We start from the raw sequence: 11694 nt of genomic DNA, 5'->3' as shown, positions 1-11694 counted from the left end.
TAAATCGTTTGGGCAGTCTGTTACTGAATCTGCTCTTGCTCATTGACATCACAGGATAAGGTAACATTTTGAACCAGGCTGGTGCTAAACCCACTCTCCATTCTCAGCATAGGTTGGAGTAAGTATTCAGGTCGCCGCAAGGGCTAAACCCACTCCCCTCTGTGGTAGGGATAATGCAACATTTAGGCTTACCTTTCTCCATAGTATCCCGTGGGAGATAAGTCATTCGAGCAGTTTGTTACTAAAGCCGCTCCCACTTGTTAACGCTTACGAGGAATGTAAAGTTTTTGATTTCGGGTAGTTAAGGACTAACATGTACTCCATCGCAAGAGGGAAAAGGCAACATTAAGGCCTACATTTCCCTATGGTATCCCACGGGGAGGTAAATTCGGATAGTGATATAGCTGGCCGCTCTTCACTGTGATAGAAGTCGAGGTAAGCTGTTCGGATCGCTGGGGGGACATGACCTGTCGCAGGAGGGGTGGAACAACCTTCAGCCTAGTTGTAATACCCGGTTCCACCCACTAAGATTTTTCATCATGACAAACACCAACACCCCACATGCACTATTATTTTTTCATATTCATGCCCTTCATTTCCTCTCTTTCCCTTTGCACTGCCTAATTATTTTATTTTCATTTCTCTTTCGAGTGCATCATCATTTTTTTGGACCATTGAGGACAGTACACCACCCACGTGAAACCATAGCCACACAGATCTCCTCAACTCCTTCTCCCTCATTCGAATTCTTCCTCACAACCCACATCTACATGCATGCATAGCAAGCTTCACGCAACAACGATCATGAAAAATCCACCATCGACCCCAACCAATCCACAGCGCCACTCGTGTATGCATGCACCAACAGCTGCTGCCACCCTAACAGCAACCAAACCGAGAACCCCCCAACTACGCCAGCTCTCTCTCTCCCCATTGTCACCACCGTGCCCAGCCACACGAAATTGCAGCAACACCTCACCCCATGTTTTTGCTTCTTAGAAACAGAGGAAGTGTTTCCTCCCAATGTGAGCCATTAACCATTGCACTGCCACCGCTTCAAACCACCACTGTACCCACCAACGGAAGCCACTCCTCACCATTGCCACCCTGCGTCGTAGGCCCTTACTATCCAAAGAGGCCCTATTTTCCCTCACCATAACAGAGTACCTCATCCCCATCCAGAGCACCCACTACCACCCTTACGCCACCCCGCAAAGCGCTAGCTCTTGACGAAAGCCACTGCATGCAACCCCTGACCAGTCGCACGCCTCTGCGTTGTTCCCACGGTGAGCAATCTTTCCCTTCCGCACACTGTCTCTCTTCGTCTCCACCCACTTTCTCATCTCTCTCTCTCCTTTCTCGTACTCAGCCACTCAGCATCAGCATCCTAGTCACACCATCCTCAACCAACTTCAACCGTGCCAGCACAGTTCTTCCAGGCCAACCCCATCGCGCATTGTGTAGTTACATACCACGGCTTCACTAAGACTCTATCGCTTGAGCCATTGGTTATTGTGGCGCCCCCAATCCCCCTTATAAAAATACACAGGGATCGAGACGCCAGGATGGTGACAACACGGTCACACATCCCAACGAAGTGCCAGTGTGTGTAAATGCAACAGTGTTCAAATAAAATAACGCAGCGGATAGTCAACTAAGTACCAGAATTTAATTACAATCAAACATCAGTAAAGATTTAAATAGCAGTTATACAGTCATCCCTGAAAATATTTTACATTAGTTCTAAATGTACAAACGAGTGATCCTAGATCACTCCTCAGGCGGAGCCGTCTCCTCCGGCTCGCCCTCCTCCTCCTCAGCATCAAAATCTGCGACACCACAAAATGGTCTCGCAGGTAAGTATAACCCAAACAACAATATAATACAAAATGTATTAAATGCAACTAACATGCATGCACATGAAAACATGCATTTTCCACAAAACATCATTTTCCCGAAAATGATAAATTTCCAACACACACCAAAATCTCATTTTGGTCCAAATTAACCGTAAATCATTTTCCCAGAAAATGATTTACCCAAAAATCAACTCGCACTATTTTCCCAGAAAATAGTGCATTAATCCCAAATGCACCATGCATTATTTCCATATGCACCATGGTCTCCCCTATGGACCATCCGCACGTCCTGGCTTCGCAGCAGTGCTCAGTTCCGCGCCCAGCGCGTACGTGGCCAAGCACTCACACTACGCAACGAGCGATGCCCAGTTCCGCGCCCAGCGCGTACGTGGCCAGACATCCTCTAGTCCCCGCCAGCAGAAGGACCACGGAGTCGGCACGAGACCATCTCGTCCGATCCCATTGTCGCCCGGCGACAACCCAGGGGACGTTACTCAGTATATTCCGCTCCCGAGTAACCAGAGGAGCTCCACCGAGTTAATGCCCCATCTCGGCTTGGGGTCGTGATACACACGCACCAAAAATATTAACACATAAAATCATAGCTTTTCAAAGCACATGAACATGAATGCAATACACGAAAACCCAGTTTTCTTTTACAAACATGATCATGCATGAAATGATGAAATGCACATGTACCAACACAATATCCAAACAACCCATCAACAACAAATATCCAATCAACCAAATCAACCAAACAACTCCAATCACAAATCCATCCGACCCCCGAACTCCTCGGACTCAGTCCGGCATGCCAAAAACACAGTGAAATGGGTTAGTGCAAAAATACATTTAAATTACGAAAGTTCTTTGGAGAAATACTTACAGTGCAATATAATAATTTTCCGAGAATTGCGAAGTTGAAAAAAGCGACGTTTGAGCAACACCACAGTGTAAAATACACTGTGGCCGTGGGTCACAATTACCAACTTTCCAACGAGGACAAACGAAGACCAAGATTGATAGGGTAGGGCCTAGGGAGGTCGGTGAAGCTAGTGGTGGTGGTGGTTTGCCGTGGGTGGCGGCGCAAGGGCGGTTTTAGGCCCGAAAAGTGCAAATCGGAGATGGACTTGGTGGGGCTTCACCGGTGACGGATCGGAGCTGGGGTTGGGTCCAATGGGTTGCCAAGAGGCCGGGGATGAAGTGGTAGGAAGATGGTGGCCGGAGGTGGCGCGACGGCGGCGCAATGGAGGAAAATGTGCCGCGGCGTCGTGGGTTTCGTGGGCTTCGTGGAGGCTAACGGCGGCACGAACGGCGGTGATACTGGTGGGGTAGGACGGCCGGCGGCTGGGGAGTCTAATGGGCTGGGCGGTGACGACCACCGCCGGCGGACGGCGGCGCTGGGAGTAGACAAGGGAAACGGGCGGAGGAGAGGGGAGGAGAGAGAGGAATCGCGCGGGAGAGGAAGGAATAAGGAGAAAAGAAAAAAAGAAAAAAAAAAGAGGAAAAGAAAAAGGAGAGGAAAGAAAAAGAGGGAAAAAGAAATGAGGTCCAATCCTCATAACTTGGGTCACAAAAATGATCCAACGGAAACGATTTTAAAACCACAAGTTAAATAAAATAATTTAAACGTAATGGTAAAGTCAAATTGAAATAATTAAATTCCACAGTAATTAATTTAAATATTAAAAGCAATTTAAATGCACAACAATAAATAAATATTAAGAAAGCACATAAAAATAATTTCCACCAAATAAAAATCATAGAAATAAACTCATTCAAAATCCAACCAATTTAAAATAAGAGAATAAATTTTAATTACATAAAAATAATTCCTTCAGTAAAAATACACTAAAATACGGGGTGTTACAGTTATGATTCTTTTTTTTGCTTTGGAAAGTCCTATTGCCTCCACACATATCTGGATTTTTACTTTGTTCTTTTTGTTTTCGTGTAGTTTACTTAAAAGGGAAAGATTTTATATTTGCATCTGTTAATCGAATAGAATAGGTGTTATTACCTTTATGCCCTTTTATTATTAAAGCTATAATTGACTATTGGTTTTGGAGGGGTTTCATACAGGCTGCAGTTTTTGTTTATTCTAACTTAGATAGGTGCATTCTTATATTGTTAAGTTGGTATTTTTTTAAGAGACCAATATATTTTATTACAGAATATTTATTAAGTAAAGACTGATGGTATTTTAGAATTAAGAGATATTTTATGGGTTGGGAGAATTTTAAGTATCGAAGAACTAAAATAGGTTATTTCTAATATTCTAGGCTTAAATATGTAAATACGTGATTGATTGAAAATTTATGGGAATTACCTGAATATTTTATAGGTGACTATTTATAGTTGTTCAGCCTTATTAGAGGAAAATTTCTGAAAAGTTAAGAAGTGCAAGTAAGCAGAGCTCCTATACTAGTATTTGGATAATAAAAAAATGAAACAAGGTTGATTTGACAATATGCATGTTTGTTTTGAAAAGAAATCTAAACAACAACCTCAGTTATGTGTTTCTCCATATGCATGAAAGTTGTATAAGAGAAAATATTTTCTGTCATGACTGGTGTATACATGAGCTAATTTTGTACATTCTGTTCTGACCTATGCAAAATGAGTGAATATGAAATTTATGAAAATTTGTACATGTGATATGAAATTGTTCTGAAACTGTTTTTGAATATGTGAAAATATCTGAATTTGTTCAGTATACTGTTTTGATATGTTGTGACATTTGGAAACCTTGGCATGTGATTGAGTCTGATTATGATGTTTTGCTCGGTTTCCTTTACGGCCCAACCACGGGTAATAATAGTGGATACAACCCAACCACGAGTTATAATAGTGGATAAGACCCAGCCACGGGTATAATGGTGGTTTATAATCCTACCATGGGAGTTAACACATGGTATACGGCTTAGCTACAGGTATAATGGTGGCTTATAACCCAACCACGTGAGTGAAATATGGTATACGACCCAGCCACGGATATAATAAGAGCTTATAACCCTAGCACGGGGGGTTAAACATAGTATCTATCCCGATGTAATTTCCCAATAAGATGAAGATGAGGCATCAGATTTTTATATGCCAAAAGATTTTGAATAAGAAAGGTTTCTGAAAGCTTCGCTCTGAAATTTTTGGTAACATGTTTTGATTTTGCATCCTTAAAGCAAATGTTTCTGGTTATGCACTCGAAAAGTAAATAATTTTGTTCTGCATTCTGAATTCTGAAAATGCTCATGTTTATATACTAGTATATGTTCTCTGCTTACCGAGATGTCAATAACTCACCCTTTATCTCTATAATACTTTTCAGATGATTATGATGGTCCTGCTGGCTAGTAAAAGTAGGCTGTGTTAGAGAAGTTCTGAAGTTTGTAGATGAATAAGTATCCAAAAGTACAAGTATTTATTTATAAGTATTTTTAGTTGATTTATGATTTTATATTATTTTTGGCATTGTAAGTCGTGGAAATTTCAAGACTGTGTATTTTGATGGAATATTAGAGTGTATAAAACTGTTATGGAAGACGATGTTAGGTTACAAGAGCTAACTCTCTGAACCCTCGGGTGTGGGGCGTTACACTAGTTCTCCCATTTGATCTTGTGGGAGGTACATTGTTAGGACAGTTTGAGACTGGACCCTCTCCCACTCGTTGATATCAAAGGAAATGTAAGTGTTGGGTTAGGGTAGTGCAAATCTCACTCATCGTTGTGGTGGAGGCTAGGGTAATTCATTTGGGGAGTTGTGAGGCTGATCCCCCTCTCCACTGAGGGAGGAATAAGGCAACTCTTAGACCTATATGGAATAAGGCAACTCTTAGTCCTATATTTTCCAGTGGTATCTCGCAGGAATGTATGTTATTCGAGCAATTTGTGATTTGACCCGCACCTACCTATTCACGCCCTCAAAGAAGGTAAGCCTTCATCTTCAGGTTGTCTGAAGGCTGACCCGCACTCCAACGCTGGAGGGATACGGCAACATTTAGGCCTATCTTTCCCTATGGTGCTCCTCGGGGGGGTAATCATTAATCCATCGGTGACTTTATCGTCGTAGATTTCATTAGTCACAAATTCTCTTATTGGCGCTTTCCTGATAATACGAAAGTTCGAAGTAGGCGTTTGTGTTGTCCTGAAAAATCGCGTTCTCAATAAATATAAAGAAATTACGTAATGGATAAAGAGATATGAGAAGACCACGGGAAACAAAATATTCAGTGTGGCGCCCACGACCCCCATGTAAGGAGACACAGGAATCGAGACACCGGGATGATGACAACAGGGTCACACATCCCAACGTTAGTACCAAGTGTGTGTACATGCAACAGTGTATAAAAACAACGTAGCGGATAAATAATACAACTAAGTACCAGAATTGTTAATACAATTTAAACAATCAGTTAAAAGGTTTAAAAATTATACAGTCATCATAATAAATATTTATAAGTCCCAACCAAAATGCGAGTGATCCAATCACTTCTCGGGAGGAGCCGACTCCTCAGGCTCACCCTCATCCTCCTCTGCATCAAAATCTGCGTTACCACAAAATAGTACCGCAGGTAAGTATAAACCAAACAACTACGAGATAAAAATATATTAATGCTGCCAACATGCATGCATATGATGAGATATGCATTAAATCCAAAAATACTATTTTCCCCGAAAATAGATATTTTCCAACATACGCCAAAATCCCAATTTGGCCCAAAAACAATAATCCATCATTTTTTCAGAAAATGACCCAAATCAATAAAATCTCATTTTCCCAGAAAATGAATCACATAAAAACATTTTAATCAACACACGCTATTTTTCCAGAAAACAGCCCATTAATCCATTAACCAATGCACCATGATCTCCCTATGGATCATCCGCACGTCCTGGCTTCGTAGCGATGCTCAGTTCCGCGCCCAGCGCGTTCGTGGCCAAGCACCCACTACGCAACGAGCGATGCCCAGTTCCGCGCCCAGCATGTACGTGGCCAAGCATCCTCTAGCCCCCACCAGCAAAAGGGCCACGGAGTCGGCACGAGACCATCTAGTCCGATCCCATTGTCGCCCAGCGACAATCCAGGGGACGTCACTCAGTATATTCCGCTCTCGAGTGACCAGAGGAGCTCCACTGAGATAATACCCCATCTCGGCTTGGGGTCGTGATACACACACACCCAAAAATCCTTTAACACATGAAAACTCAGTTTTCATGAAACACATGAACATGAATGCATGTGCACGAAAACTCAGTTTCCTTTATAAACATGATCATGCGTACAATATGACATGTACATGAACAATACCAAAACCAACAACCAACAATTCACAATAGCAACCAAACACACAACTCCGTCCATAATCCATCCGACCCCCGAACTCCTTGGACTTAGTCTGGCAAGTCCAACCAGTTCACAATAATATGAGTTAGTGCAAAAATATATTTAAATCACAATAGTACTTTGGAAAAATACTTACACCGGTATAATATAATTTTCGAAAGATCACGGAGGTGCAAGAAGTGGTGACTCAGCAACGTAACAGTGTAAAATACATTGTGGCCGTGGGTCTCAAATACCCACTTTTGAAAGGGGACAAACTAAGACCCAAAATTGATAGGGTAGGGCCTAGAGAGGTCGGTGAAGCCAATGGTGGCGGTGGTTTGCCGTGGGTGACGGCGCAAAGGGTGGTTTTAAGGCCAAAAAGTCTGAAATGGATATGAGCTTGGTTGTGCTTCACCGGTGACAGATCGGAGCCGGGGTTGGGTCCATTGGGTTGCCAAGAGGTCGGGGATGAAGTCGTGAAGAGATGGTGGCCGGAGGTGGCGCGACGGCGGCGTTGGAGCTCAAGATGTGCCACGGCTTGGAGGGGCTCGTGGAGGCTAATGGCGGCGCGATAGGGGCTGAGACTAGAGGGAGGTGGTCGCTGGCCGGTGGGGGAGAGAATGGGCTGGGCGGTGAGGTGCACGGCGGCGCGCGGCGGCTGGGCTGGGAGAAGAAGAAATCGGACGGGAAGAGAGAGAGAGAGAGAGAGGGTGCGTCGCGTGGGAGGGGCGGAAACTGGGGAAAAAGAAAAAGAAAGAAAAGAAAAAGGAGAAAAAGAAAAGTGGAGGGAAAGAAATGAGGTCCAATCCTCACATCTTGGGTCACAGAAAATGATCCAACGAAAATGATTTTAAAACAGCAAATCAATTAAATTAAATTAAATGTAATGATACAATGAAAATAAAATAATTAAATCCCACAATCAATTAATTTAAAAGAAGAACAATTTAAATGTACAACAATAAATAAATATTAAGAAAACATAACAATTTAATTTTCACAATTTAAAGATCATAAAATAACCCATTTAAAATATACGATAATTATAAAATAAGAGAAATAATTTTTAAATTATTAAAAATAATCCTTCAGTGAAAATACACTAAAATACGGGGTGTTACATCCTCCCCCCTTAAAAAAATTTTCGTTTTCGAAATTGACAAGGTCAAACATAAGGCTAAGACAGGAATATGATTCAACTAGGAGCAAACTTAAGAACATACCGCCAGAATCAATCGAACAGATATGGGTACTGCTCTCTCATGTCAGATTCTCTCTCCCAAGAGAAATCCTGAGCCATCGGATCGCCCCACGACACCTTCACCAAAGGTATTGTCTTTGACCTTAACCTTTGCTCTTTCCAATCCACAATCTGAGTCGGGGCAACTTCATAAGAAAGATTAGGCCGAAGTTCAATGCGTTCAGAGTCGACAAAACGCAGCTCTAGCTGTCCAAAACTCTTCTTCAAAGATGACACATGGAACACATCATGGACATCCCCAAAATAATCCGGCAGGGCAACTCTATAAGCAACTAGCCCAACTTTCTCTACAATCTGGAAAGGGCTAACATACCTCGGACTAAGCTTACCCTTCTTGCCAAAGCGATTAACCCCTTCATCGGAGAGACTTTAAGATAAATCCAATCGCCTAACTCAAATGATAAGTCTTTTCTCCTTGTATCTGCATAACTTTTTTGGCGACTTTGGGCTTCCGCCATTTTAGTCCTTATAAGCTGAACTTGGTCCTTCATTTCTTGAATTATCTCAGGCCCAATCAATTTACTTTCACCAACTTCATCCCAACACAACGGTGATCTACACTTCCTCCCATATAAAGCTTCATACAGGGCCATCTAAATGGAGGAATGAAAACTGTTATTGTAGGCAAACTCAATTAGTGGCAGGTGATTCTCCCAACTCCCCTGAAATTCCAAGACACAAGCACGCAGCATATCCTCAAGAGTCTGGATAGTACGCTCTGATTGACCGTCTGTCTGTGGGTGATATGCAGTATTAAACTTCAACATAGTGCCTAAAGCTGCCTGCAAACTCTTCCAAAAATGGGACGTGAACCGCGGGTCCCGATCTGACACGATACTCTTGGGCACTTCGTGCAAACGCACTATCTCCTTAACATACAACCGAGTCAACTTATCCAAAGAGTCAGTGTTATTGATAGGCAATAAATGGGCACTCTTGGTCAACAGGTCAACAATCACCCAAACTGAGTTCTTTCCACTAGGAGTCCTCGGCAAACCCACAACAAAATCCATAGAAATATCATCCCACTTCCACTCAGGAATAGGGAGAGGTTGAAGCCTACCAGCAGGTCTTTGATGTTCAGCTTTAACTTGACAACCCGTGTCGCATTTCTCGATAAACATGGCAATATCCACCTTCATTCCTTCCCACCAGTAATTTTTCTTTAAATCTTGATACATTTTCGTGCTTCCTGGATGAACTGAATAAGGAGCTACATGAGCCTCTGCCAAAATTCACTCCTTAAATTCTGAATCTCGGGGAATCACCCTACGATCCCGAAACCGAAGGATACCATCCTTATCCAAACTATAGTGCAAGGGTCTCTTAGACTTTCTGACTCTCTTTCTAACGGCCAACAACTTTGGATCCCTTATTTGAATAGTCTTCAATTTTTCAAAATCCACAACCCGGACATCTAAAACCGAAGATAATAATTCTTCCTGCTGCGAACTTTCAATAAGGAGTCTCCTCATCCCGCAAAGGAGAGAATCCACATCTGACGACTCTGCTTCTTCCACCTGTTGAGACTTCCTACTTAAAGCGTCTGCGACTAGATTCGCCTTTCGAGGATGATACTTGATCTCACATTGGTAGTCGCTAATCAATTCTAACCACCATCTCTGTCTCATATTGAGATTCTTCTGAGTAAACAGATACTTCAAACTCTTGTGGTCGGTATAGACTTCACAAACTTCGCCATATAGATAATGCCGCCAAATCTTAAGAGCAAAAACTATAGCTGCCAATTCCAAATCATGGGTGGGATAATTCCTCTCATGAATTTTCAACTGACGAGATGCATAAGCAACAACTCGATCTTCTTGCATAAGAACACATCCCAACCCGAATTTAGATGTATCACTAAAAATCACAAATGGCTTGTGTGGCTCCGGAAGTGCCAAAACAGGTGTCGTTGTCAATCTTCTTTTCAACTCAAGGAAACTTCTCTCACATCTATCAGACCATACAAACTCAGCATTCTTTCTAGTCAAAGCAGTGAGAGGTTCAGATAGTCGAGAAAATCCCTCCACAAATCTTCGATAATAACCATCAAGTCCCAAGAAACTCCGTATCTCACGAACTGTTGAGGGGCGAGGCCATGACAAAACATCTTCCACTTTACTAAGATCTACGACCACTCCCTCCTGGGAAATCACATGTCCAAGAAATTTAACTTCTTCCAACCATAATTCACACTTACTTAGCTTAGCATATAACTGATGCTCCCCTAATTTTCCAAGTGCCAAACGAAGATGACAAGCGTGTTCTTCCACATCTCGCGAATAAATCAGAATATCGTCAAGGGACACCACTACAAAAGAATCCAAAAAAGGCCGAAACACCCTATTCATCAAATGCATAAAAGCAGCAGGGGCATTAGCTAACCCAAAAGACATCACCTTAAATTCATAATGCCCATACCTCGTCCTGAAAGCAGTCTTGGGCACGTCCTTATCTCTTATTCTCAACTGATAGTACCCTGATCTCAAATCAATCTTTGAAAAGACAGCTGCTCCCTGAAGCTGGTCAAACAAATCATCAATTCTAGGAAGAGGATACTTATTCTTGATAGTCACCTTGTTAAGTTTCCGATAGTCGATGCACATTCTAAGTGTACCATCCTTCTTCTTGATAAACAAAATAGGCGCTCCCCACGGTGAAGTACTAGGCTGAATAAATCCTTTATCCACAAGTTCCTGCAATTGAGTTTTCAACTCTTTTAACTCAGACGGTGCCATACGGTAAGGAGCCTTATGCACAGGAGCCGCTCCAGGTTCCAAATCAATAACAAATTCCAAATCACGAACAGGAGGCAATCCGGGCAACTCGTCCACGAATACATCAGGGAATTCTTCTACAACCGGAATATCCACTAAAGACTTCTTCTCAGATGGCATAGACACCACTTGAACCAAAAAAGCATCTGCTCCACATGCTATGTCTCTCTTAGCTTGAATTGCAGATATAACTGCAGGTCTTGCTTTCAACTTGCTTCCCATGAATTCCAAATACTCTCCATCCGAAAGTTGTAAGCCAATTATCCGACTTCTACAATTGATATTTGCAGAATATCGATGCAACCAATCCATACCTAAAATTATGTCAAATTCAAGCAGCTTGAATACAATCAAATCTGCATCCAATGTTCTCCTACCAAAATCCAAAGGACAGCCTAAAGCAACCTTGGAGCACCACACCAGCTCACCATTTGGAAGAGTCACTACCAAGGATTGTGATAACGGCTTGGT

At 42.4% G+C, this 11694-nt stretch overlaps 1 long non-coding RNA gene across 1 annotated transcript; it reads left to right on the top strand.

Moving 5' to 3' along the window:
- Positions 1 to 765: 765 nt before the first annotated feature.
- Positions 766 to 4458, top strand: LOC121250321. The gene is made up of 3 exons (XR_005937761.1): positions 766 to 1286; positions 1370 to 1508; positions 3732 to 4458. It is a non-coding gene; the product is annotated as an uncharacterized LOC121250321 (long non-coding RNA).
- The last annotated feature ends 7236 nt before the right edge of the window (positions 4459 to 11694 follow it).

The sequence above is a fragment of the Juglans microcarpa x Juglans regia genome, chromosome 2D, assembly GCF_004785595.1.
Source record: "Juglans microcarpa x Juglans regia isolate MS1-56 chromosome 2D, Jm3101_v1.0, whole genome shotgun sequence".
NCBI classification, from domain to species: Eukaryota; Viridiplantae; Streptophyta; class Magnoliopsida; order Fagales; family Juglandaceae; genus Juglans; species Juglans microcarpa x Juglans regia.
Note: the sequence above shows the minus strand (reverse complement) of the source record. Positions and strands in the feature narration are given on the sequence as shown.